The sequence below is a fragment of the Phasianus colchicus genome, chromosome 29, assembly GCF_987193195.1.
Source record: "Phasianus colchicus chromosome 29, bPhaCol1.hap1.1, whole genome shotgun sequence".
NCBI lineage: Eukaryota > Metazoa > Chordata > Aves > Galliformes > Phasianidae > Phasianus > Phasianus colchicus.
In genome coordinates, this window is record NC_143464.1 from 3,972,336 (window position 1) to 3,998,763 (window position 26,428).

The window sequence follows — 26,428 nt, forward strand, 5'->3', positions numbered from 1 at the left end:
TGCGCATCAGAAAACACCTCACGGTCACTAAGCCCCCATTTCTCGTTTATGACACTCATTATAATGCGCTAACAAGCATAAATGTAATTCCACTACTCACCAGCTGTGCAACAAGAGCATAATCAGTTTATTAAAAGCCTTTACCTCGATATTAGAAGATTCTGTTGCGCGCGGGGAGGCGCGGCCTCAGTGTGAGGGAAAGGGGCGGTGCTACAGCGGGAAGAGAGCACGGTGATTGGCTGAGGGCTCTGCGGGCGGGATGAGAGGGAAGACAGTGATTGGTTGAGGGTTCTGTCGGTAGGAAGAGCAAGGGGCGTGGCTTCTGCGTAAGCGGGCAAGGGGCGGAGATAAAGTAGAGGCGGGAAGAGAAGGAACACAGTGATTGGTTGAAGGTTCTGTGGGCGGGAAGAGAGAGCATGGTGATTGGCTGAAGGCTCTGTGGGCGGGAAGAAGAGCGCGGTGATTGGCTGAAGGCTCCGGGCGGGAAGAGCGGGTGGCGTTACCTCGGGCTTGAGGTAAACTGAGCGTAGGCAAAGCTCTCTGAGGTGAAAAGCAGGAAGAGCAGCGCCTTCGGGCGTCGAGCACCGTTAAACGCTCATTAAATCGCTATTAGCGGCCGTTAATTGCTGCTAAGAGCCACCACAGGGCAGCACCTATGGCTGCGGAGCTGCTCTGAGACTTCGGATCCCCCTCAGGCCTGGACTCTCCCATCTTCTCCCCCCCCCCCCCCCCCCCGACTTACCCCCTTTTTGGGACATTGGGGACATTATGGGGGGGGTTCTGTGTCGTTCCACCCCCCCCCCCCCCGCTTTAAGGACACATCATTTGGGTGGGGGGGGGGGCAGATCTGTATTCCCTTGCCCCCACCTTTGGGGAGAGGGGGGGGGGGAGGAGGGGGGGGTTCTGTGTCCCCTCCCCCCCTTTTGGGACATAATGGGGGGTGTCTGTGTCCACTCCTCCCCTTCAGGGTCACATTAAGGGTACATTTGGGTTGGGGGGGGGACGACCCATTTGGAGACATATTGGGGGCATTTTGGGGGGGGGGGTCTGACCCCCTTTCCTCTCCCCCCCCCTCATCATCCCCATTTTAGGACACATTGGAGAGGTCGGTGCTTCTTCCCCCTCCCCCACCTTTGGGGACATTTTGGGGGGGGGGTTCTGTATACCCCCCCCCCCCCCCCCCCCATTTTTGGACATGCTGTGGGGGGGGGGTATACATCACCTCCCCCCACCCCCGCTTTAGGGTCACACTAAGGACACATTTGGGGGGGGGTTCTGTATCCTCTCCCCCTCCCCCTTTGGGGAAACATTGGGGACATTGCGGGGGGGGGTCTCTATCCCCCCCCCCCCCATTTGGGCACCCATCTGGGCAGCAGTTGAGCAGCGGGATTATGGGATTACCGCTCCCCCCCCCCCCATCCCATAATAATCCCATGGGATTGGGGTCCTTAATCCCCCCCCACAGCTGCTGCTGTTGCGCAGAGGTTCCCCCCTCCCTCCCTCCCCCCCAAACCCCCCCCTTCATTAACAGCTGCGCTTAATTGCTGGGCAGAGGCAGCGGCGACGGCAGCAAATGGAGCGAGGTGAGGTGGGGAGGGGGGAAATATGGGGCTGTGGGACCCCCGAGTGCCCCCCCCTGTGCCCCATAGTGAACCCTGGGCCCCATGCCCCCCACACCCCCAGCCCCACATCTCCTTCCCCCTCAGCCCCACATCTACCCCCAAAGCCCTACACCCCCAACCCCCCCTACGCCTCTCCCCCCTTAGCCCCCAGCCCCAACCTACCCAGCCCCCCAGCCCCAAACCATCACCTGAAACCCCACACATCCACCCCCAGCCCCACATCTCCCCCCAACCCCCCCCCAGCTCCACTCACCCCCATCTCCCCCCAGCTCCACACACCCATCTCCCCCCAGCCCCCCAACCCTACATCCCCCCCACCCCCCCAGCTCCACTCACACCCCCCATCTCCCCCCAACCCCACAGCCCCCAACCCCACACACCCCCCATCTTCTCCGAGCCCCACACAGCTCCAAACCCCAGCCCCACTCACCCCCATCTCCCCCCAGCCCCACTCACACCCCCCTGCCCCACACAGCCCCCATCTCCCCCCAGCCCCACTTAACCCCATCTCCCCCCAACCCCCCCACTCCCCCAGCCCCACTCACACCCCCATCTCCCCCCAGCCCCCATCTCCCCCCAGCCCCACTCACCCCATCTTGCCCCAACCCCCCCACCCCCCCTCACAACCCCCCGCCCCACACAGCCCCCATCTCCCCCCAGCCTCCATCTCCCCCCAGCCCCACTCCCCCCATCTCCCCCCAGCCCCCCCACTCCCCCAGCCCCACTCACCCCCATCTCCCCCCACCCCATATATCCCCCCAGCCCCACTCAGCCCCCCATCTCCCCCCAGCCCCACTCACCCCCATCTCCCCCCCCATCTTCCCCCAGCCCCCATCTCCCCCCAGCCCCCCCACTCCCCCCGCCCCACTCACCCCCATCTCCCCCCAGCCCCCATCTCCCCCCAGCCCCTCACCCCCATCTCCCCCCAACCCCCCCACTCCCCCCGCCCCACTCACCCCCATCTCCCCCCAGCCCCCACCTCCCCCCAGCCCCACTCACCCCCATCTCCCCCCAGCCCCCATCTCCCCCCAGCCCCTCACCCCCCATCTCCCCCCAACCCCCCCACTCCCCCAGCCCCACTCACCCCCATCTCCCCCCAGCCCCCATCTCCCCCCAGCCCCTCACCCCCCCATCTCCGCCCAGCCTCCATCCCCCCCCCAGCCCCACTCACCCCCATCTCCCCCCACCCTATATATCCCCCCAGCCCCACTCAGCCCCCATCTCCCCCCAACCCCCCACTCCCCCAGCCCCACTCACCCCCCCCATCTGCCCCCAACCCCCCCACTCCCCCCAGCCCCACTCACTCCCCCCATCTCCCCCCAACCCCCCCACTCCCCCCGCCCCACTCACCCCCATCTCCCCCCAGCCCCCATCTCCCCCCAGCCCCTCACCCCCATCTCCCCCCAACCCCCCCACTCCCCCAGCCCCACTCACCCCTCCCATCTGCCCCCAACCCCCCCACTCCCCCCAGCCCCACTCACTCCCCCCATCTCCCCCCAGCCCCCATCTCCCCCCAGCCCCCCCACTCCCCCCGCCCCACTCAGCCCCCATCTCCCCCCAACCCCCCACTCCCCCAGCCCCACTCACCCCCATCTCCCCCCCCAGCCATGCTGTGGCCGCTCCTCCTGGCGCTGCTCCGCGGCGCCCGCTGCTTCCCCCCGGCGCCCACGCAGCCGCACGCCATCCGCCTGGAGGGCGACCTGACCCTGGGGGGGCTCTTCCCGGTTCACGGCCGCGGCCCGGCGGGGGTCCCGTGCGGCGCCCTCAAGCGGGAGAAGGGCATCCAGCGCCTGGAGGCGATGCTTTACGCTTTGGATCGCGTCAACGGAGACCCCCGCCTGCTGCCCAACGTCACGCTGGGGGCTCGCATCGCCGACACGTGCTCTCGCGATACGTACGCACTGGAGCAGGCGCTGGGCTTCGTCAGGGCGCTGCTCCCCCCCGCGGAAGGGGAGGGGGTGTGCGCCGATGGGAGACCCCCGCCCAGAGCCCCCCCCGAGAGGTTGGTGGGGGTGATCGGAGCGTCCGCCAGCTCCGTGTCCATCATGGTGGCCAACGTGCTGCGGCTGTTCGCGGTACGGGGGGGGCTGGGGGGATGTGGGGGTGGGGGGGGGGTCGTGGGGGGGATCTGGGGGTCGTGGGGGGGTCGTGGGGGTGTGGGGCAGCTCCGTGTCCATCATGGTGGCCAACGTGCTGCGGCTGTTCGCGGTACGGGGGGGGCTGGGGGGTCGTGGGGGGGTTGTGAGGGTGTGGGGAGGATGGGGGGGTCGTGGGGATGTGGGGGGATGTGGGGGTGGTGGGGGGTCGTGGGGGTGTGTGAGGGATGTGGGGGGGTCGTGGGGATGTGGGGAGGATGTGGGGGTCGTGGGGGGGGCGTGGGGATGTGGGGGGGATGTGGGGGGGTCGTGGGGGTGTGGGGAGGATGTGGGGGTGGTGGGGGGGGCGTGGGGGTGTGTGAGAGATGTGGGGGTCGTGGGGATGTGGTGGTGTGGGGGAGATGTGGGGGTCGTGGGGGGGTCGTGGGGATGTGGGGGGGATGTGGGGGTGTAGGGGGGATGTGGGGGTCGTGGGGGGGTCGTGGGGGTGTGTGAGAGATGTGGGGGTCGTGGGGGGGTCGTGGGGATGTGGGGGGGATGTGGGGGTCGTGGGGGGGTCGTGGGGGTGTGTGAGAGATGTGGGGGTCGTGGGGGTGGTGGGGGGTCGTGGGGGTGTGTGAGGGATGTGGGGGTCGTGGGGGTGTCGTGAGGGTGTGGGGGTGAAGTGGGGGTGGTGGGGGGGTCGTGGGGGGGTCGTGGGGGTGTGTGGGGGTCACGGGGGTTCAGGGCAGCTCCGTGTCCATCATGGTGGCCAACATGCTGCGGCTGTTCGCGGTACGGGGGGGGCTGGGGGGCGCGGGGGGGGGGAGGAGGTCCGGGGGGTCGTGGGGGAATTTGGAGGTGGGAGGGGACGGGGGTCGTGGGGGGGGTGAGGGGAATGGGGAGTGGGCGGCTCTGGGGGGGGGGGGCCTCGTAGGGGCGATCAGCACCATGGACAGCGCCGCGTTCTCACGGTGTGGCTGTGCGGGGGGGGGGGGGGGGGGGGGCGGGGACATCCGGCAGCTCCCCCCCCCCCGCACCCCCCCACACCGTTCCCACATCCCCCCGCCCCACAAGTGCGCCCCCCGCCCTACACACACACCCCCACCCCGCCTGTCTCCCTGCCCCACACCACCCCGCAGCCCCACAAGTGTCCCCCAGCCCCACACCCTCCCCGCATCCTCCAAGCCTCACATGTCCCCCAACCCCACAAACACCCCCCAGCCCCACAAGTGTCCTCCAGCCCCCCGCCACACCCCAACCCCACATCCCTCCAGCTCCACACCACCTCCCCATCCCTACATCCCCCAGCCCCACGAGCGCCCCCCAGCCCCACACCACCCCCCAGCCCCACATACCCCCAACCCCACAACACCCGCACATCCCCACCTCCCCCTCACTCCCCCCACCCCCATCCCACCCCACATCCCCCCAGCTCCCCCCCGCTCCCCTATCCCCATCCCCCACACTCCCCACACTTCCCCCATTCCCCCCCCATCTCTCCCCACATCCCCACAATACCCCCCATCCCTCCCAGCCCCACAATACCCCCTCATCCCCCCCCACCCCCACATCCCCCCATCACCCCACCCTACCCCCATCCCCACATCCCCCCCATCCCCAGCCCACCCCCACCCCCAGCCCGGCCCCACACGCCCCCCCTCCCCCCAGATGCCGCAGATCAGTTACGCCTCCACGGCTCCGGAGCTGAGCGACCGCGGGCGCTACGAGTTCTTCTCTCGCGTTGTGCCGCCCGACTCGTACCAGGCGCAGGCCATGGTGGCTCTGGTGCGCGCCCTGGGCTGGAAATACGTCAGCACCTTGGCTTCCGAGGGCAGCTACGGGGAGAGCGGCGTGGACGCCTTCCTGCAGAGCTCCAGAGAGGCCGGTGGGGGAGCTGGGGGGGTGGGAGGGACCGGGAGGGTGGTACAGGGGGCTGGGAGGGGAATGGGAGGGACTGGGAGGAGCTGGGAGGGCGCTGGGATGGACTGGGAGCAGCCTCTGTGGGGAGAGCAGAATCTTTAGAGCTTCAGAGGGGCTGGTGGGGGAACTGGGAGGGACTGGGATGGATTGGGAGGACACTGGGAGGAACTGAGAAGCACTGGGAAGCACTGGGATGGATTGGGAGGGACTGGGATGGATTGGGAGGGACTGGGGGGGACTGGGAAGCACTGGGATGGATTGGGAGGGACTGGGATGGATTGGGAGGGACTGGGGGGGACTGGGAAGCACTGAGAGGGCACTGGGAGGAACTGGGAAGTACTGGGATGGACTGGGAGCAGCCTCTGAGGGCAGCTATGGGGAGAGCAGAATCTGCAGAGCTCCTGAGGGGTTGGTGGGGGAACTGGGAGGGACTGGGAAGCACTGGGATGGATTGGGAGGCACTGGGGGGGGACTGGGAGCAACTTAGGATGGGATTCAGAGGCACTGGGAGGGTGGTACGGGGGACTGGGGGGGCACTGGGAGGAACTGGGATGGATTGGGAGGCACTGGGTGGGACTGGGAAAGACCCGGGAGCAACTTAGGGTGGGACTGGGAGGGACTGGGAGGGCACTGGGACAGACTGGGAGGCAGTGGGAGGGACTGGGATGGATTGGGAGGCACTGGGGGGGGGGGTGCTGGGAGTGGCACCGGGATGAACTGGGAGGGACGCGGGGCCATACTGGGCCATAGCGGAAGAGCTGAGTAAGGGGTCAGCATCCCCTCCCCCCACCCACCCCCCTGGGCTCTCAACCCACCGATCCAAACCGGCGTGTAGCGGTTGGTACCGGTCCGTACCGGTGCACACCGGTGCCTACTGGTCCGTACTGGTGCCTACTGGTCCGTACCGGTGCCTACTGGTCCGTACTGGTGCCTACTGGTCCGTACTGGTCCGCCCCGGCAGGCGGGCTGTGCATCGCGCAGTCCATTAAGATCCCCCGGGAGCCGCGGCCCGGCGCCTACGCGCAGGTGGTGCAGCGGCTGATGGAGACCTCGACCGCCCGCGGGGTGGTGCTGTTCGCCCACGAGGACGACATCCGGTACGGACCAGTGCGCCCAGTACACAGCCCAGCACCCAGCCCAGCACCCAGCCCAGCACCCAGCCCAGTACACAGCCCAGCGCCCAGCCCAGCACCCAGCCCAGCACCCAGCCCAGTACACAGCCCAGCGCCCAGCCCAGCACCCAGCCCAGCACCCAGCCCAGCACCCAGCCCAGTACACAGCCCAGCACCCAGCCCAGCACCCAGCCCAGCACCCAGCCCAGTACACAGCCCAGCGCCCAGCCCAGCACCCAGCCCAGCACCCAGCCCAGTACACAGCCCAGCGCCCAGCCCAGCACCCAGCCCAGCACCCAGCCCAGCACCCAGCCCAGTACACAGCCCAGCACCCAGCCCAGCACCCAGCCCAGCACCCAGCCCAGTACACAGCCCAGCACCCAGCCCAGCACCCAGCCCAGCACCCAGCCCAGCACCCAGCCCAGTACACAGCCCAGCACCCAGCCCAGTACACAGCCCAGCACCCAGCCCAGCACCCAGCCCAGTACACAGCCCAGCGCCCAGCCCAGCACCCAGCCCAGCACCCAGCCCAGTACACAGCCCAGCGCCCAGCCCAGCACCCAGCCCAGCACCCAGCCCAGCACCCAGCCCAGCACCCAGCCCAGTACACAGCCCAGCACCCAGCCCAGTACACAGCCCAGCACCCAGCCCAGCACCCAGCCCAGCACCCAGCCCAGCACCCAGCCCAGTACACAGCCCAGCACCCAGCACCCAGCGCCCAGCCCAGCGCCCAGCCCAGCACCCAGCCCAGCACCCAGCCCAGTACACAGCCCAGCACCCAGCCCAGCACCCAGCCCAGTACACAGCCCAGCGCCCAGCCCAGCGCCCAGCCCAACACCCAGCCCAGCACCCAGCCCAGCACCCAGCCCAGCACCCAGCCCAGCACCCAGCCCAGCGCCCAGCGCCCAGCCCAGCACCCAGCGCCCAGCCCAGCACCCAGCCCAGCACCCAGCCCAGCACCCAGCGCCCAGCCCAGTACACAGCCCAGCACCCAGCCCAGCACCCAGCCCAGCACCCAGCCCAGCACCCAGCGCCCAGCCCAGCACCCAGCCCAGCACCCAGCCCAGCACCCAGCGCCCAGCCCAGCGCCCAGCCCAGTACACAGCCCAGCGCCCAGCCCAGCACCCAGCCCAGCACCCAGCGCCCAGCCCAGCACCCAGCGCCCAGCCCAGCACCCAGCCCAGCACCCAGCCCAGCACCCAGCGCCCAGCCCAGCGCCCAGCCCAGCACCCAGCCCAGCACCCAGCCCAGCACCCAGCACCCAGCCCAGCACCCAGCCCAGCACCCAGCCCAGTACACAGCCCAGCACCCAGCCCAGCGCCCAGCCCAGCACCCAGCCCAGCACCCAGCCCAGCACCCAGCCCAGCGCCCAGCCCAGTACACAGCCCAGCACCCAGCCCAGCACCCAGCCCAGCACCCAGCCCAGCACCCAGCCCAGTACACAGCCCAGTACACAGCCCAGCACCCAGCCCAGCACCCAGCCCAGCACCCAGCACCCAGCCCAGTACACAGCCCAGCACCCAGCCCAGCACCCAGCCCAGCACCCAGCCCAGCACCCAGCCCAGTACACAGCCCAGCACCCAGCCCAGCACCCAGCCCAGTACACAGCCCAGCACCCAGCCCAGCACCCAGCCCAGCACCCAGCACCCAGCCCAGCACCCAGCCCAGCACCCAGCCCAGCACCCAGCCCAGCACCCAGCCCAGTACACAGCCCAGCACCCAGCCCAGTACACAGCCCAGCACCCAGCCCAGCACCCAGCCCAGTACACAGCCCAGCACCCAGCCCAGCACCCAGCCCAGCACCCAGCACCCAGCCCAGTACACAGCCCAGCACCCAGCCCAGCACCCAGCCCAGCACCCAGCCCAGCACCCAGCCCAGTACACAGCCCAGCACCCAGCCCAGCACCCAGCCCAGTACACAGCCCAGCACCCAGCCCAGCACCCAGCCCAGCACCCAGCCCAGCACCCAGCACCCAGCCCAGCACCCAGCCCAGCACCCAGCCCAGCACCCAGCCCAGTACACAGCCCAGCACCCAGCACCCAGCGCCCAGCCCAGCGCCCAGCCCAGCACCCAGCCCAGCACCCAGCCCAGTACACAGCCCAGCACCCAGCCCAGCACCCAGCCCAGCACCCAGCCCAGCACCCAGCCCAGTACACAGCCCAGCACCCAGCCCAGCACCCAGCCCAGCACCCAGCCCAGCACCCAGCCCAGCGCCCAGCGCCCAGCCCAGCACCCAGCGCCCAGCCCAGCACCCAGCCCAGCACCCAGCCCAGCACCCAGCGCCCAGCCCAGCACCCAGCGCCCAGCCCAGCACCCAGCCCAGCACCCAGCCCAGCACCCAGCGCCCAGCCCAGCGCCCAGCCCAGTACACAGCCCAGCACCCAGCCCAGTACACAGCCCAGCGCCCAGCCCAGCACCCAGCCCAGCACCCAGCGCCCAGCCCAGCACCCAGCGCCCAGCCCAGCACCCAGCCCAGCACCCAGCCCAGCACCCAGCGCCCAGCCCAGCGCCCAGCCCAGCACCCAGCCCAGCACCCAGCCCAGCACCCAGCCCAGCACCCAGCCCAGCGCCCAGCCCAGCACCCAGCCCAGTACACAGCCCAGCACCCAGCCCAGCACCCAGCCCAGCACCCAGCCCAGTACACAGCCCAGCACCCAGCCCAGCACCCAGCCCAGCACCCAGCCCAGTACACAGCCCAGCACCCAGCCCAGCACCCAGCCCAGCACCCAGCCCAGCACCCAGCACCCAGCCCAGCACCCAGCCCAGCACCCAGCCCAGCACCCAGCCCAGTACACAGCCCAGCACCCAGCCCAGCACCCAGCACCCAGCCCAGCACCCAGCCCAGTACACAGCCCAGCACCCAGCCCAGCACCCAGCCCAGCACCCAGCCCAGCACCCAGCCCAGTACACAGCCCAGCACCCAGCCCAGTACACAGCCCAGCACCCAGCCCAGCACCCAGCCCAGCACCCAGCCCAGCACCCAGCCCAGTACACAGCCCAGCACCCAGCACCCAGCCCAGCACCCAGCCCAGCACCCAGCCCACAACACGCCGCCACACACCCAGCCCCTCCACCCCCCCGCCCCGGCCCCTCCCAGTCCATCCCAGTCCCTTCTCAGTGCACCCAGTCCATCTCAGTCCCTTCCCTGTTCCTCACAGTGCCTCCCAGTCCATCCCAGTCCCTTCCTAGTGCTTCCCAATCCATCCCAGTCCCTCCCAGTGCCTCCTAGTCCCTCCCAGTCCCTTCTCAGTGCCTCCCAGTCCATCCCAGTCCCTTCCCAGTGTCTCCCAGTCCCTCCTAATCCATCCCAGTCCCTTCCCAGTGCCCCCCAGTCCATCCCAGTCCCTTCCCTGTTCCTCCCAGTCCCTCCCAGTCCCTTCTCAGTGCCTCCCAGTCCCTCCTCATCCATCCCAGTGCCTCCCAGTCCATCCCAGTGCCTCCCAGTCCCTCCTCATCCATCCCAGTGCCTCCCAGTCCATCCCAGTGCCTCCCAGTCCCTTCTCAGTGCCTCCCAGTCCCTCCTCATCCATCTCAGTCCATCCCAGTCTGTTCCCAGTCCGTTCCCAGTGCCTCCCAGTCTGTTCCCAGTCCATCCCAGTCCCTTCCCAGTGTCTCCCAATCCATCCCAGTCCCTTCCCTGTTCCTCACAGTGCCTCCCAGTCCATCCCAGTCCCTTCCTAGTGCTTCCCAATCCATCCCAGTCCCTTCCCAGTGCCTCCTAGTCCATCCCAGTCCCTTCCCAGTCCCTCCCAGTCCCTTCCCAGTGCCTCCCAGTCCCTCCCAGTCCATCCCATTCCATCCGGTTCCCTTCCCAGCCCCCCCCCTTCCATCCCACCCCCTCCCCCACCCCCCCACACCCCCTCCCAGTGCCTCCCAGTTCCTTCTTAGTCCTCCCAGTCCATCCCAGTCCCTTCCCAGTGCCTCCCAGTCCATCCCAGTCCCTTCCCAGTCCATCCCAGTCCCTTCCCAGTGCCTCCCATTCCATCCGGTTCCCTTCCCAGCCCCCCCCTCTTCCATCCCACCCCCCCCCACACCCCCCCCACCCCCACCCCCTCCCAGTGCCTCCCATTCCATCCCATTCCCTTCCCATCCCCTCCCACCCCCCCGCACCCCCTCCCAGTGCCTCCCAGTTCCTTCTTAGTCCTCCCAGTCCATCCCAGTCCCTTCCCAGTGCCTCCCAGTGCCTCCCATTCCCTTCCCATCCCCCCCCAGCCCCCCGCACCCCCTCCCAGTGCCTCCCAGTGCCTCCCAGTGCCTCCCAGTGACCCCGTTCACCCGCAGACGCGTCCTGGAGGCGGCGACTCGCGCCAACCTTTCCGGGCACTTTGCGTGGGTTGGCTCCGACAGCTGGGGCGCCAAGCTGGGCCCCGTGCAGGGCCTGGAAGGGGCGGCTCACGGCGCCATCACCATCCTGCCCAAACGGGCCTCCGTGCCGGGTGAGCGCTGCCCCACTGCGACCCCACACAGCCCCTAGAGTGACCCCATAGAGACCCCACTGCGACCTTAGAGTGACCCCACAGAGACCCCACTGTGACCCCACTGTGACCCCATAGAGACCCCACTGCGACCCCACTGTGACCTTAGAGTGACCCCACAGAGACCCCACAGTGACCCTAGAGTGACCCCACAGAGACCCCACTGTGACCTTAGAGTGACCCCACAGAGACCCCACTGCGACCCCACTGTGACCTTAGAGTGACCCCACAGAGACCCCACTGCGACCTTAGAGTGACCCCACAGAGACCCTAGAGTGACCCCACAGTGACCCTAGAGTAACCCCATAGAGACCCCACTGCGACCCCACAGAGACCCCACTGCGACCCTAGAGTGACCCCATAGAGACCCCACAGTGACCCTAGAGTGACCCCACTGCGACCCCACATGACCCTAGAGTGACCCCACTGCGACCTTAGAGTGACCCCACAGAGACCCCACTGCGACCCCACAGAGACCCCATAGAGACCCCACTGCGACCCCACTGCGACCCTATATGTGACCCCATAGAGACCCCACTGCGACCCCACTGCGACCCCATAGAGACCCTAGAGTGACCCCACTGCGACCCTATATGTGACCCCATAGAGACCCCACTGCGACCCCACTGCGACCCCATAGAGACCCTAGAGTGACCCCACTGCGACCCTATATGTGACCCCATAGAGACCCCACTGCGACCCCACTGTGACCCTATATGTGACCCCATAGAGACCCCACTGCGACCCTAGAGTGACCCCATAGAGACCCCACTGCGACCCCACAGAGACCCTAGAGTGACCCCACAGAGACCCCACATGACCCTAGAGTGACCCCATAGAGACCCCACTGCAACCCTATATGTGACCCTAGAGTGACCCCATAGAGACCCCACAGTGACCCTAGAGTGACCCCACTGCAACCCCACAGAGACCCTAGAGTGACCCCATAGAGACCCCACTGGAGTGACCCCATAGAGACCCCACTGCGACCCTAATGTGACCCCATAGAGACCCCAGAGCGACCCTATATGTGACCCTAGAGTGACCCCATAGAGACCCCACTGCGACCCCACAGTGACCCTAGAGTGACCCCATAGTGACCCCACAGCGACCCTATAGCGACCCCATAGCAACCCCACAGTGACCCCATAGCGACCCTATAGTGACCCCATAGGGACCCCACAGCGACCCCATAGTGACCCCAGAGCGACCCTATAGAGACCCCACAGCAACCCTATAGTGACCCCATAGTGACCCTATAGCGACCCCACAGTGACCCTATAGCGACCCCATAGAGACCCTATAGCGACCCCACAGCGACCCCACAGTGACCCTATAGCGACCCCGTAGAGACCCTACAGTGACCCCATAGTGACCCTATAGCGACCCCACAGCGACCCCACAGTGACCCTATAGCGACCCCATAGTGACCCTATAGCGACCCCATAGAGACCCTATAGTGACCCCATAGTGACCCTATAGCGACCCCACAGCGACCCCACAGTGACCCTATAGTGACCCCATAGAGACCCTATAGTGACCCCATAGTGACCCTATAGCGACACCACAGTGACCCCACAGCGACCCTATAGTGACCCCACAGCGACCCCATAGAGACCCCACAGTGATCCAGAGCGACCCCATAGCAACCCCACAGCGGCCCCATAGCGACCCCATAGTGACCCCACAGCGGCCCCATAGCGACCCCACAGGAATCCTGCAGTGACCCCTTAGCTATGGGTTGCTATGGGGCACTATGGGGCCGGCCCTATAGCGCTATGGGGCGCTGTGTGTTGCTATGGGGCCGGCCCTATAGCGCTATGGGGCGCTGCGTGTCACTATGGGGCTGGCCCTATAGCGCTATGGGGCGCTGTGTGTCGCTATGGGGCTGGCCCTATAGCGCTATGGGGCGCTGCGTGTCGCTATGGGGCCGGCCCTATAGCGCTATGGGGCGCTGCGTGTCGCTATGGGGCCGGCCCTATAGCGCTATGGGGCACTGTGTGTCACTATGGGGCTGGCCCTATAGCGCTATGGGGCGCTGTGTGTCGCTATGGGGCCGGCCCTATAGCACTATGGGGCGCTGTGTGTCGCTATGGGGCTGGCCCTATAGCGCTATGGGGCGCTGTGTGTCGCTATGGGGCTGGCCCTATAGCGCTATGGGGCGCTGTGTGTCGCTATGGGGCCGGCCCTATAGCGCTATGTCTCCCTATGGGGCCGGCCCTATAGCGCTATGGGGCGCTGCGTGTCGCTATGGGGCCGGCCCTATAGCGCTATGGGGCGCTGCGTGTCGCTATGGGGCGCTGCGTGTCGCTATGGGGCCGGCCCTATAGCGCTATGGGGCGCTGCGTGTCGCTATGGGGCCGGCCCTATAGCGCTATGGGGCGCTGTGTGTCGCTATGGGGCCGGCCCTATAGCGCTATGGGGCGCTGCGTGTCGCTATGGGGCGCTGCGTGTCGCTATGGGGCCGGCCCTATAGCGCTATGGGGCGCTGCGTGTCGCTATGGGGCCGGCCCTATAGCGCTATGGGGCGCTGCGTGTCGCTATGGGGCCGGCCCTATAGCGCTATGGGGCGCTGCGTGTCGCTATGGGGCCGGCCCTATAGCGCTATGGGGCGCTGCGTGTCGCTATGGGGCCGGCCCTATAGCGCTATGGGGCGCTGTGTGTCGCTATGGGGCCGGCCCTATAGCGCTATGGGGCGCTGTGTGTCGCTATGGGGCCGGCCCTATAGCGCTATGGGGCGCTGCGTGTCGCTATGGGGCTGGCCCTATAGCGCTATGGGGCGCTGCGTGTCGCTATGGGGCCGGCCCTATAGCGCTATGGGGCGCTGTGTGTCGCTATGGGGCCGGCCCTATAGCGCTATGGGGCGCCCCATAGGCTTTGACGACTACTTCACGTCGCGCTCCCTGGAGAACAACCGGCGCAACCTTTGGTTCCACGAGTTCTGGGAGGAGGACTTCAACTGCCACCTGCCCCACAGCGCGCCCCACAGTGCGCCCCACGGCGCCGCCGGCCCCACGCGCAAGTGCACAGGTAGCACCCCATAGCCTGCCCCATAACCTGCCCCACAGCACCCCATAACCTGCCCCACAGCACCCCAAACCTGCCCCATAACCTGCCCCACAGCACCCCATAACCTGCCCCACAGCACCCCAAACCTGCCCCATGGCACCCTACATCCTGCCCCATAACCTGTCCCATAGCACCCCATAGCATGCCCCACAGCACCCCAAACCTGCCCCACAGCACTCCTATCTACCCCACAGCACCATCTGCCCCACAGCACCCTTATCTACCCCACAGCACCCCCACCTGCCCCATAGCACTCCTGTCAGCCCCACAGCACCCTTATCTACCCCAGAGCACCCCCGTCTGCCCCACAGCAACCCCACCTGCCCCACAGCACCCCCATCTGCCCCATAGCACCCCTGTCTGCCCCATAGCACTCCTGTCAGCCCCATAGCACCCTTACCTACCCCACAGCACCCCCACCTGCCCCACAGCACCCCCATCTCCCCCACATCACCCCGTCTGCCCCACAGCACCCTTACCTACCCCACAGCACCCCCACCTGCCCCACAGCATCCCCCACAGCGTCCCCCACACCTCCATCCCCACAACCCCCACCCCACAGCCCCCTCCCCTCCCCCCCCCCCCCCCCCGCCCCATAACCGCCCCCTCCCCACTTATGGGGCAGGCCGGGAGCGCATCGGCCGTGACTCCCCCCCCGCCCCATAACCGCCCCCCACTTATGGGTTGCCGTGGGGCAGGCTGGGTGTGTATCTGCCCCATAGCACCCTTATCTACCCCACAGCAACCCCGTCTGCCCCACAGCACCATCTGCCCCATAGCATCCTCATTTGCCCCACAGCACCCTTATCTACCCCACAGCACCCCCATCTGCCCCACAGCACCCCCACCTGCCCCATAGCACTCCTGTCAGCCCCATAGCACCCTTACCTACCCCACAGCACCCCCACCTACCCCACAGCACCCCTGTCTGCCCCATAGCACCCTTATCTACCCCATAGCACCCTTACCTACCCCACAGCACCCCCACCTGCCCCACAGCACCCCCATCTGCCCCATAGCACCCCTGTCTGCCCCACAGCACTCCTGTCAGCCCCATAGCACCCTTATCTACCCCACAGCACCCCCACCTGCCCCACATCACCCCTGTCTGCCCCATAACACCCTTATCTACCCCACAGCACCCCCATCTGCCCCACAGCACCCCCACCTGCCCCACAGCACTCCTGTCAGCCCCATAGCACCCTTACCTACCCCACAGCACCCCCACCTGCCCCACAGCACCCCCATCTGCCCCATAGCACTCCTGTCTGCCCCATAGCACCCTTATCTACCCCATAGCACCCTTACCTACCCCACAGCACCCCTGTCAGCCCCACAGCACCCCCACCTGCCCCACATCACCTCCATCTGCCCCACAGCACCCCCACCTGCCCCATAGCACCCTTATCTACCCCACAGCACCCCCACCTGCCCCACAGCACCCCTGTCTGCCCCATAGCACTCCTGTCAGCCCCACAGTACCCCCATCTCCCCCACATCACCCCCATCTGCCCCACAGCACCCCCGTCTGCCCCATAGCACCCTTACCTACCCCACATCACCCCATCTGCCCCACAGCACCCTTACCTACCCCACAGCACCCCCACCTGCCCCACAGCATCCCCCACAGCGTCCCCCACACCTCCATCCCCACAACCCCCACCCCACAGCCCCCTCCCCCCCCCCCCCGCCCCCTGCCCCATAACCGCCCCCTCCCCACTTATGGGGCAGGCCGGGAGCGCATCGGCTGTGACTCCCCCCCGCCCCATAACCGCCCCCCACTTATGGGTCGCCGTGGGGCAGGCCGGGTGTGTATCTGCCCCATAGCACCCTTATCTACCCCACAGCACCCCCATCTGCCCCACAGCACCCCCACCTGCCCCACAGCACTCCTGTCAGCCCCATAGCACCCTTATCTACCCCACAGCACCCTTACCTACCCCACAGCACCCCCACCTGCCCCACAGCACCCCCATCTGCCCCATAGCACTCCTGTCTGCCCCATAGCACCCTTATCTACCCCATAGCACCCTTACCTACCCCACAGCACCCGTCAGCCCCACAGCACCCCCACCTGCCCCACATCACCTCCATCTGCCCCACAGCACCCCCACCTGCCCCATAGCACCCTTATCTACCCCACAGCACCCCCACCTGCCCCACATCACCCCCATCTGCCCCATAGCACCCTTACCTACCCCACAGCACCCCCATCTGCCCCACATCACCCCTGTCTGCCCCATAGCACTCCTGTCAGCCCCACAGCACCCCCACCTGCCCCACATCACCTCCATCTGCCCCACAGCACCCCCACCTGCCCCATAGCACCCTTATCTGCCCCACAGCACCCCCACCTGCCCCACATCACCCCCGTCTGCCCCATAGCACCCTTACCTACCCCACATCACCCCATCTGCCCCACAGCACCCTTACCTACCCCACAGCACCCCCACCTGCCCCACATCACCCCCACCTGCCCCACAGCACCCTTATCTACCTCACAGCACCCCCACCTGCCCCACAGCACCCCCCACACCTCCATCCCCACAACCCCCACCCCACAGCCCCCTCCCCTCCCCCCCTCCCCCCCGCCCCATAACCTCCCCCCCCACTTATGGGGCAGGCCGGGAGCGCATCGGCCGCGACTCCCCGTACGAGCAGGAGGGCAAGGTGCAGTTCGTCATCGACGCCGTGCTGGCCATGGCCCACGGGCTGCACAGCCTGCTGGCCGAGGTCTGCCCGGGGGGGGGCTCTGCCCACACATGGACCCCCCCGACGGACGCCGCCTCCTCCAGCACATCCGGAGGGTGGCCTTCAATGGTACGGGGGGGGATTGGGGGGATTGGGGGGCGATGGGGGGGGATTGGGGGGTGATAGGAAGGATTGGGGAGAGAATGGGGGGGATTGGGGGCAATGGGGGGGTTGGGGGGCAATAGGAAGGATTGGGGGGGAATTAGAGGGGAATGAGGGGGATTGGGGGGCAATGGGGGGGGTTGGGGGGCGATGGGGGGAGATGGGGGGCAATGGGGGGGATTGGGGGCAATGGGGGGATTGGGGGCAGAATGGGGGGGATTGGGGGGGAATGAGGGGGATTGGGGGACAATGGGGGTGAATTAGGGGGCAATGGGGGGGTTTTGGGGGGTGATAGGAAGGATTGGGGGGAGAATGGGGGGGATTGGGGAAAATGGGGGGGTTGGGGGGCAATAGGAAGGATTGGGGGGGAATTAGAGGGGAATGAGGGGGATTGGGGGGCAATGGGGGGGATTGGGGGGCGATAGGAAGGATTGGGGGGAGAATGGGGGGGATTGGGGGGGAATGGGGGGGGATTGGGGGGCGATGGGGGGGATTGGGGGGTGATAGGAAGGATTGGGGGGAGAATGGGGGGGATTGGGGGGCAATGGGGGGATTGGGGGCAGAATGGGGGGGATTGGGGGGGAATGAGGGGGATTGGGGGACAATGGGGGGATTGGGGGCAGAATGGGGGGGATTGGGGGCAATGGGGGGATTGGGGGACAATGGGGGGGAATTAGGGGGCAATGGGGGGGTTGGGGGAGATTGGGGGGCAATGGGGGGGGTTGGGGGGCGATAGGAAGGATTGGGGGGAGAATGGGGGGGATTGGGGGGGAATTAGGGGGGAATGAGGGGGGTTGGGGGGCAATGGGGGGGATTGTGGGAGATTGGGGGGCAATGGGGGGCACTGGGGGAAGAATGAGGGGGATTGGGGGGCAATGGGGGGGATTGGGGGGGGATTGGGGAGCAGTGGGGGGGGAATGGGAGGGATTCGGGGGCATTGGGGGGGAATTAGGGGGGAATGGGGGGCAAATGGGGGGGAATGGGAGGGAATTAGGGAGGAATGGGGGGGATTGGGGGGCAATGGGGGGGAGGGAAGGGGAGGGGGGGGAATGGGAGGGGTTGGGGGGAGAATGAGGGGAATTGGGGGGCAATGGGGGGGATTGGGGGGCAATAGGAGGGATTGGGGGAGGATTGGGGGGCAATGGGGGGACAATGGGTGGGATTGGAGGGGGGGCTGGGGGGCAATGGAGGGGAATTAGGGGGGAATGGGGGGCAATGGGGCGGGAATGGGGGGGGAATGAGGGGGATTGGGGGGCAATGGGGGGGAACGGGGGAAGAATGAGGGGGATTGGGGGGCGATGGGGGGAGATGGGGGCTATTGGGGGGGATTTGGGGGAGATTGGAGGGGGAATGGGGGGGATTGGGGGGCAATGGGGGGGTTGGGAGGGGGATTAGGGGGGAATGGGGGGGGAATTAGGGGGGAGAATGAGGGGGATTGGGGGGCAATGGGGGGGGATGGGGGGCAATAGGAGGGATTGGGGGCAATGGGGGGGATGGGGGGCAATAGGAGGGATTGGGGGCAATGGGGGGGATGGGGGGCAATTGGGGGGCAAATGGGGGGGGTTGGGAGGGGGACTGGGGGGAATGGGGGGCAATTAGGGGGGAGAATGAGGGGGATTGGGGGGCAATGGGGGGGATTGGGGGGCACTGGGCGGGGCAAGGAGAGGCACTGAGGGGACTGGGTGGTGCTGGGAGGGCACTGGGATGGACTGGGAGGGCACTGGGAGGAACTGGGATGGACTGGGAGGGCACTGGGGGGGACTGGGATGGACTGGGAGGGCACTGGGGGGGACTGGGATGGATTGGGGGGCACTGGGAGGAACTGGGATGGATTGGGGGGCACTGGGGAGGACTGGGATGGATTGGGAGCGCTGGGGGGCGGTAGAATGGGGGGCACTGGGAGCAGACTGGGAGGCACTGGGAGGGACTGGGAGGGTTTGGGGGGCTCTGGGAGGAGACTGGGAGGAACTGGGGGGCGCTGGGGAGGAACGGGAGGCACTGGGGGGGCTGGGAGGAAGTGGGGGGCACTGGGAGGGGACTGGGAGGGACTGGGGGGTCTGAGGAGGGGCACTGGGTGTTACTGGTCCATACTGGGAGTTACTGGGCCATGCTGGGGGGGCGCTGGGAGGGACTGGGGGGCACTGGGAGGAATTGGGGGGCACTGGGAGTGGACTGGGAGGGACTGGGGGCTGTGAGGGTGGGGCACTGGGTGTTACTGGGCCATACTGGGATGGACTGGGCCGTACAGATTGTTACTGGTCCATACTGGTCCATACTGGGAGCCGCAGGTTCCCATTCCCATCCCAGCACCGCAGCCTTGCGGGGTTGGCAGCGGGGTCAGCCCGGTTTGTGGCAGCCTACAGCGGTGTGGGGCGCTCCGTACTGGTTTATACTGGTCTGTACTGGTTTATACCGGTCTGTACTGGTTTACACTGGTCCGTACTGGTTTATACCGCTCCGTACTGGTTTACACTGGTCCGTACTGGTTTACACCGGTCCGTACTGGTTTACACTGGTCCGTACTGGTTTACACCGGTCCGTACTGGTTTATACTGGTCTGTACTGGTTTATACCGGTCTGTACTGGTTTATACTGGTCCGTACTGGTTTACACCGGTCTGTACTGGTTTATACCGGTCCGTACTGGTTTATACCGCTCCGTACTGGTTTATACTGGTCCGTACTGGTTTACACCGGTCCGTACTGGTTTACACTGGTCTGTACTGGTTTACACTGGTCCGTACTGGTTTATGCCGCTCCGTACTGGTTTACACCGGTCCGTACTGGTTTATACCGCTCCGTACTGGTTTACACTGGTCCGTACTAGTTTATACTGGTCCACACGGGTTTACACTGGTCCGTACTGGTTTATACCGCTCCGTACTGGTTTATACCGCTCCATACTGGTTTATACCGGTTCATATTGGTTTACACTGGTCCGTACTGGTTTATACCGCTCCATACTGGTTTATACCGGTCCGTACTGGTTTACACTGGTCCGTACTGGTTTACACTGGTCCGTACTGGTTTACACCGGTCCGTACTGGTTTATACTGGTCTGTACTGGTTTATACCGGTCTGTACTGGTTTATACTGGTCCATACTGGTTTACACCGGTCTGTACTGGTTTATACCGGTCCGTACTGGTTTATACCGCTCCGTACTGGTTTATACTGGTCCGTACTGGTTTACACCGGTCCGTACTGGTTTACACTGGTCTGTACTGGTTTACACTGGTCCGTACTGGTTTATGCCGCTCCGTACTGGTTTACACCGGTCCGTACTGGTTTATACCGCTCCGTACTGGTTTATACCGCTCCATACTGGTTTATACCGGTTCATATTGGTTTACACTGGTCCGTACTGGTTTATACCGCTCCATACTGGTTTATACCGGTCCGTACTGGTTTACACTGGTCCGTACTGGTTTACACTGGTCCGTACTGGTTTACACCGGTCCGTACTGGTTTATACCGCTCCGTACTGGTTTACACTGGTCCGTACTGGTTTACACCGGTCTGTACTGGTTGATACTGGTCCGTACTGGTTGATACCGGTCCGTACTGGCGCAGGCAGCGCCGGCACGCCGGTGATGTTCAACGAGAACGGCGACGCGCCGGGGCGCTACGACATCTTCCAGTTCCAGTGGAGCAACGGCAGCGGGGCGTACCGGCCTGTGGGGCACTGGGTGCAGGGCCTGCATCTCCAGGTGGGCCCCAAAACCGCCCCACATCGCCACAAAGACACCCCAAATGGCCCCACATAGACCCCAAGTGGCCCCACATAGACCCCAAGTGGCCCCAAATAGACCCCAAACGGCCCCGAATCGCCACAAATGGAACCCAAATGGCCCCAAAATGGCCCCAAATCACCACAAATGGACCCCAAATGGCCCCAAATCGCCACAAATGGAACCCAAATGGCCCCAAGTTGCAACAAATGGCCCCAAAACGGCCCCAAATCGCAACAAATGGCCCCAAAATGGCCCCAAATCACCACAAATGGACCCAAAACGGCCCCAAATTGCAACAAATGGCCCCAAATGGACCCAAACGGCCCCCAAACAGCCCCAAATCGCCCCCAAATGGCCCCAAATTGCAACAAATGGACCCCAAATGGCCCCAAAACGGCACCCGAACGGCCCCAAATTGCAACAAATGGACCCCAAATGGACACAAATTGCAACAAATGGACCCCAAATTGACCAAAATGTCCCCAAAACGGCCCCAAATTGCAACAAATTGCAACAAATGGTCCCAAAACGGCCCCAAATGGCCCCAAAACGGCCCCAAATCGCCACAAATGGACCCAAAACAGCCCCAAATCGCAACAAATGGCCCCCAAATGGCCCCATATCACCACAAATGGCCCCAAAATGGCCCCAAATTGCAACAAATGGCCCCAAAATGGCCCCCAAACAGCCCCAAAATGGCCCCCAAACGGCCCCAGATTGCAACAAATGGACCCCAAATGGCCCCAAATTGCAACAAATGGCCCCCAAATGGCCCCAAAATGCCCCCAAATCACCACAAATGGACCCAAAACGGCCCCAAATCGCCACAAATGGACCCAAATGGCCCCAAATTGCAACAAATGGCCCCAAAATGGCCCCCAAATGGCCCCAAATCACAACAAATGGACCCAAAACGGCCCCAAATTGCAACAAATGGCCCCAAAATGGCCCCAAATTGCAACAAATGGACCCAAAACGGCCCCAAATTGCAACAAATGGCCCCAAAATGGCCCCAAAATGGCTCCAAATTCCCCTAATGGACCCCAAACGGCCCTAAATTGCAACAAATGGCCCCAAACGGCCCCAAATTGCAACAAATGGTCCCAAAACAACAACAAATGGACCCCAAACCGCCCCAAATCGCAACAAATAGACCCCAAACGGCCCCAAACAGCCCCAAATCGCAACAAATGGACCCAAAATGGCCCAAAATGGCAACAAATGGATGCAAAACAGCCCCAAATGGACCCAAAGTGGCCCCAAATCGCAACAAATGGACCCCAAACGGCCCAAAATTGCAACAAATGGACCCCAAACGGCCCCAAATTACCCTAATGGACCCCAAACGGCCCTATATCGCAACAAATGGCCTCAAATGCCCCCAAAACGGCAACAAATGGCCCCAAAACAGCCCCAAACCACCACAAATCACCCCAAAATGGCACCAAAATGGCCCTATATATGGCCCCAAAATGGCAACAAATGGCACCAAATCATCCCAAAACAGCCCCAGATTGTCCCAAAATGGCACCAAAATGGCCCTATATGGACCCAAAATGGCAACAAATGGCACCAAATGTCCCCAAATCGCCCCAAGTGGCCCCAAAAAGGCCCAAAATGGCCCCAAAATGACTCTATATGGCCACAAACAGCCCCAAATCGCCCCAAATGGACCCCAAACCACCCCAAATAGACCCAAAATGGCCCTATATGGCACCAAATAGCCCCAAATGGCACCAAATGGTCCCAAAACAGCCCCAAAATGGCAACAAATGGCAACAAATCACCCCAAATGGCCCCAAAACAGCCCCAAATCATCCCAAAATGGCACCAAATGGTCCCAAAACAGCCCCAAATCGCCCCAAATAGACCCAAAATGGCTCAATATGGCACCAAATGGCCCAAACGGTCCCCAAATGGCCACAAATGACATGAAATGGTCCCAAAAATGGCAACAAATGGCCCCATATGGCAACGAATGCCCCCAAAACGGCCCCAAATTGTCCTGAAATGGCTCAAAATGGCCCCAAAATGGCCCCAAATGGCTCCAAAACGGCCACAAATTGATCCAAAATGACCCCACCCTCGATACCCCCCAAGCCCCCTCAATCCCCCCCCAGCCACCCTCTAGACCCCCAAACCAGCCCCCAGTCACCCTCTCGACCCCAAGCCCCCCCAACCCCCCCAAATACCCTCTAGAGCCCCCCAAACCCCATCAATCCCCCCCAATCACCTTCTAGACCCCCCCAAAGCCCCCAACCACTCTCTAGACCCCCCAAAGCCCCTCAATCTCCCCCCAACCATCCCCCAGACCCCCAAACTACTCCACAATCACCCTCTAGACCCCCCCAAACCCCTCAATCGCCCCCAACCACCCTCTAGACCCTCCAAATCCCCCCCCCAAATACCCTCTAGACCCCCAAACCACCCCCCAATCATCCCCTAGACTCCTCCAAATCCCCTCAATCTCCCCCCAGCTACTCTTTAGACCCCCCCAATCACCCTCTAGACCCCCAAACCCCCTCAACCCCCCCCAAATGCCCTCTAGACCCCCCAAACCAGCCCTCAATCACCCTCTAGACCCCCCCAAACCCCCCCAATCACCCTCTAGAGCCCCCCAAGCCCCCCCAACCTCCCCCAGCCACCCTCAAGACCCTCCCCAAGGCCCCCCCCATCACCCTCTAGACCCCCCGAACCCCTAAATTCCCCCCCCCAAATACCCTCTAGACCCCCAAACCAACCCCAATCACCCTCTAGACCCCCCCAACCCCCCCAAATACCCTCTAGAGCCCCCCAAACCCCATCAATCCCCCCCAGTCACCCTCTAGAGCCCCCCAAGCCCCCCCAACCTCCCCCAGCCACCCTCAAGACCCCCCCCAAGGCTCCCCAAGCCCCCCCAATCACCCTCTAGACCCCCAAACCCCCTCAACCCCCCCCAAATGCCCTCTAGACCCCCCAACCACCCCCCAATCACCCTCTAGACCCCCCCCAAACCCCCCAAATGCCCTCTAGAGCCCCCCAAACCCCATCAATCCCCCCAATCACCCTCTAGAGCCCCCAAAGCCCCCCCAACCTCCCCCAGCCACCCTCAAGACCCCCCCCAAGGCTCCCCAAGCCCCCCCAATCACCCTCTAGACCCCCCGAACCCCCTCAATCCCCCCCCAAATGCCCTCTAGACCCCCCAACCACCCCCCAATCACCCTCTAGACCCCCCAAAGCCCCTCAATCCCCCCCAAAGCCCCTCAATCCCCCCCCAAATACCCTCTAGACCCCCCAAACCAGCCCTCAATCACCCTCTAGACCCCCCCAACCCCCCCCAATCACCCTCTAGAGCCCCCCAAAGCCCCCCCAACCTCCCCCAGCCACCCTCAGGACCCCCCCCAAGGCTCCCCAACCACCCTCTAGACCCCCAAACCCCCATCAATCTGCCCTCAATCACCCCCCAGACCCCCCCAACTCCCCATCACCCCCCTAACTCTGCCCACCCCCCCAAACCCCACCCAGGTCCAAGCCATGCGCTGGGCCGGCCCCCCCGGTTCCCCCCCGCCGCCGTCGGTGTGCAGCCTCCCCTGCGGTCCGGGCGAACGCAAGAAGCCGGTGAAAGGCGTTCCGTGCTGCTGGCACGTTGCCCCACCTCAACGCCCCCCCAGCCCTCCCCAACATCCCCCACACCCTAAAACCACCCCCAAAGCCCCCCGCAACCCCCCCCAACCTCCCCCAGCCACCCTCAAGACCCCCCCAAGCCCCCCAGTCACCCTCTAGACACCCCAAAGCCCCTCAATCTCCCCCCAAATACCCTCTAGACCCCCCAAACCACCCCCCAATCACCCTCTAGAACCCCCACAAAACCCTCCAACCCCCCCCCAAATACCCTCTAGAGCCCCCCAAACCCCATCAATCCCCCCCAGTCACCCTCTAGAGCCCCCCAAGCCCCCCCAACCTCTCCCAGCCACCCTCAAGACCCCCCCCAAGGCTCCCCAATCACCCTCTAGACCCCCCAATCACCCTCTAGACCCCCTCAATCTCCCCCAAACTACCCCCCAGTCACCCTCCAGCCTCCCTCGAACTCCCCATCACTCCCCTAACTCTGCCCCCCTCTCCCCCAAACCCCACCCAGGTCCAAGCCATGCGCTGGGCCGGCCCCCCCGGTTCCCCCCCGCCGCCGTCGGTGTGCAGCCTCCCCTGCGGTCCGGGCGAACGCAAGAAGCCGGTGAAAGGCGTTCCGTGCTGCTGGCACTGCGAGCTGTGCGACGGCTACCGCTACCGCGCCGACGAGCTGACCTGCCTGCCCTGCGCCCCCCACCTCCGCCCCACGGCCAACCGCTCCGCCTGCCGCCCCACGCCGCTGGTCCGCCTGCCCTGGTCCTCCCCTCTGGCCGCTCTGCCTTTGGCTCTGGCCGCCCTGGGGCTGCTGGCCACGGCTTTCGTGCTGGCCACCTTCGCCCGGCACCACGACACGCCCATCGTCAAGGCGTCGGGCCGGGAGCTGAGCTACGTGCTGCTGGGGGGCATCGCCCTGGTCTACGCCATCACCTTCCCCATGGTGGCCGAGCCCGGCGTGGCCGTGTGCGCCCTCAGGAGGCTTTTCCTCGGGCTCGGCATGAGCGTCACCTACGCGGCGCTGCTCACCAAAACCAACCGCATCTACCGCATCTTTGAGCAGGGTGAGGGGCTGCCGGGGCTGCGAGGGGCTGCGAGGGGGTGCGAGGGTCATGGGTTGGGGTTAGGAGCCATGGGTTGGGGTCAGGAGTCGTGGGTTGGGGTCAGGAGGCATGGGTTGGGGTCAGGAGTGACACAGTGGGGTCAGGAGTCATGGATTGGGGTCAGGAGTGACACAGTGGGGTCAGGAGTCATGGGTTGGGGTCAGGAGCCATGGGTTGGGGTCAGGAGTGACACAATGGGGTCAGAAGTCATGGGTTGGGGTCAGGAGTGACACAGTGGGGTCAGGAGCCATGGATTGGTGACAGGAGTGACACAATGGGGTCAGAAGTCACGAATTGGGGTCAGGAGTGACACAGTGGGGTCAGGAGCCATGGGTTGGGGTCAGGAGTGACACAGTGGAGTCAGGAGCCATGGGTTGGGGTCAGGAGTCATGGATTGGGGTCAGAAGCCATGGGTTGGGGTCAGAAGTCATGGGTTGGGGTCAGGAGTGACACAATGGGGTCAGGAGCCATGGGTTGGGGTCAGAAGTCGTGGGTTGGGGTCAGAAGTCGTGGGTTGGGGTCAGGAGTGACACAATGGGGTCAGGAGCCATGGGTTGGGGTCAGGAGCCATGGGTTGGGGTCAGAAGTCGTGGGTTGGGGTCAGAAGTCATGGGTTGGGGTCAGAAGCCATGGGTTGGGGTCAGAAGTCGTGGGTTGGGGTCAGAAGTCATGGGTTGGGGTCAGAAGCCATGGGTTGGGGTCAGGAGGCATGGGTTGGAGTCAGAAGTCATGGGTTGGGGTCAGGAGTGACACAGTGGGGTCAGAAGTCATGGGTTGGGGTCAGGAGGCATGGGTTGGGGTCAGGAGTGACACAGTGGGGTCAGAAGCCATGGGTTGGGGTCAGAAGTCGTGGGTTGGGGTCA

The 26,428-nt window shown here is 65.0% G+C and overlaps 1 long non-coding RNA gene and 1 pseudogene across 2 annotated transcripts in view; one reads left to right on the top strand and one right to left on the bottom strand.

The window, feature by feature from the left end:
- Positions 1 to 106: 106 nt before the first annotated feature.
- On the bottom strand, positions 107 to 3,349 carry LOC149914670 (uncharacterized). The gene is made up of 2 exons (XR_016460411.1): positions 3,210 to 3,349; positions 107 to 248 (listed from the first exon to the last, which is right to left on the bottom strand). It is a non-coding gene; the product is annotated as an uncharacterized LOC149914670 (long non-coding RNA).
- LOC149914671 (metabotropic glutamate receptor 6-like) overlaps positions 390 to 26,428 on the top strand; it is a 34,048-nt pseudogene continuing 8,009 nt past the window's right edge. The window contains exons 1-10 of the transcript XR_016460410.1: positions 390 to 515; positions 1,532 to 1,583; positions 3,228 to 3,697; positions 5,369 to 5,585; positions 6,582 to 6,717; positions 11,015 to 11,169; positions 14,083 to 14,238; positions 16,901 to 17,097; positions 20,702 to 20,838; positions 24,980 to 25,526. The product of XR_016460410.1 is annotated as a metabotropic glutamate receptor 6-like (transcript). The remainder of the gene's footprint in view (positions 516 to 1,531; positions 1,584 to 3,227; positions 3,698 to 5,368; positions 5,586 to 6,581; positions 6,718 to 11,014; positions 11,170 to 14,082; positions 14,239 to 16,900; positions 17,098 to 20,701; positions 20,839 to 24,979; positions 25,527 to 26,428) is intronic.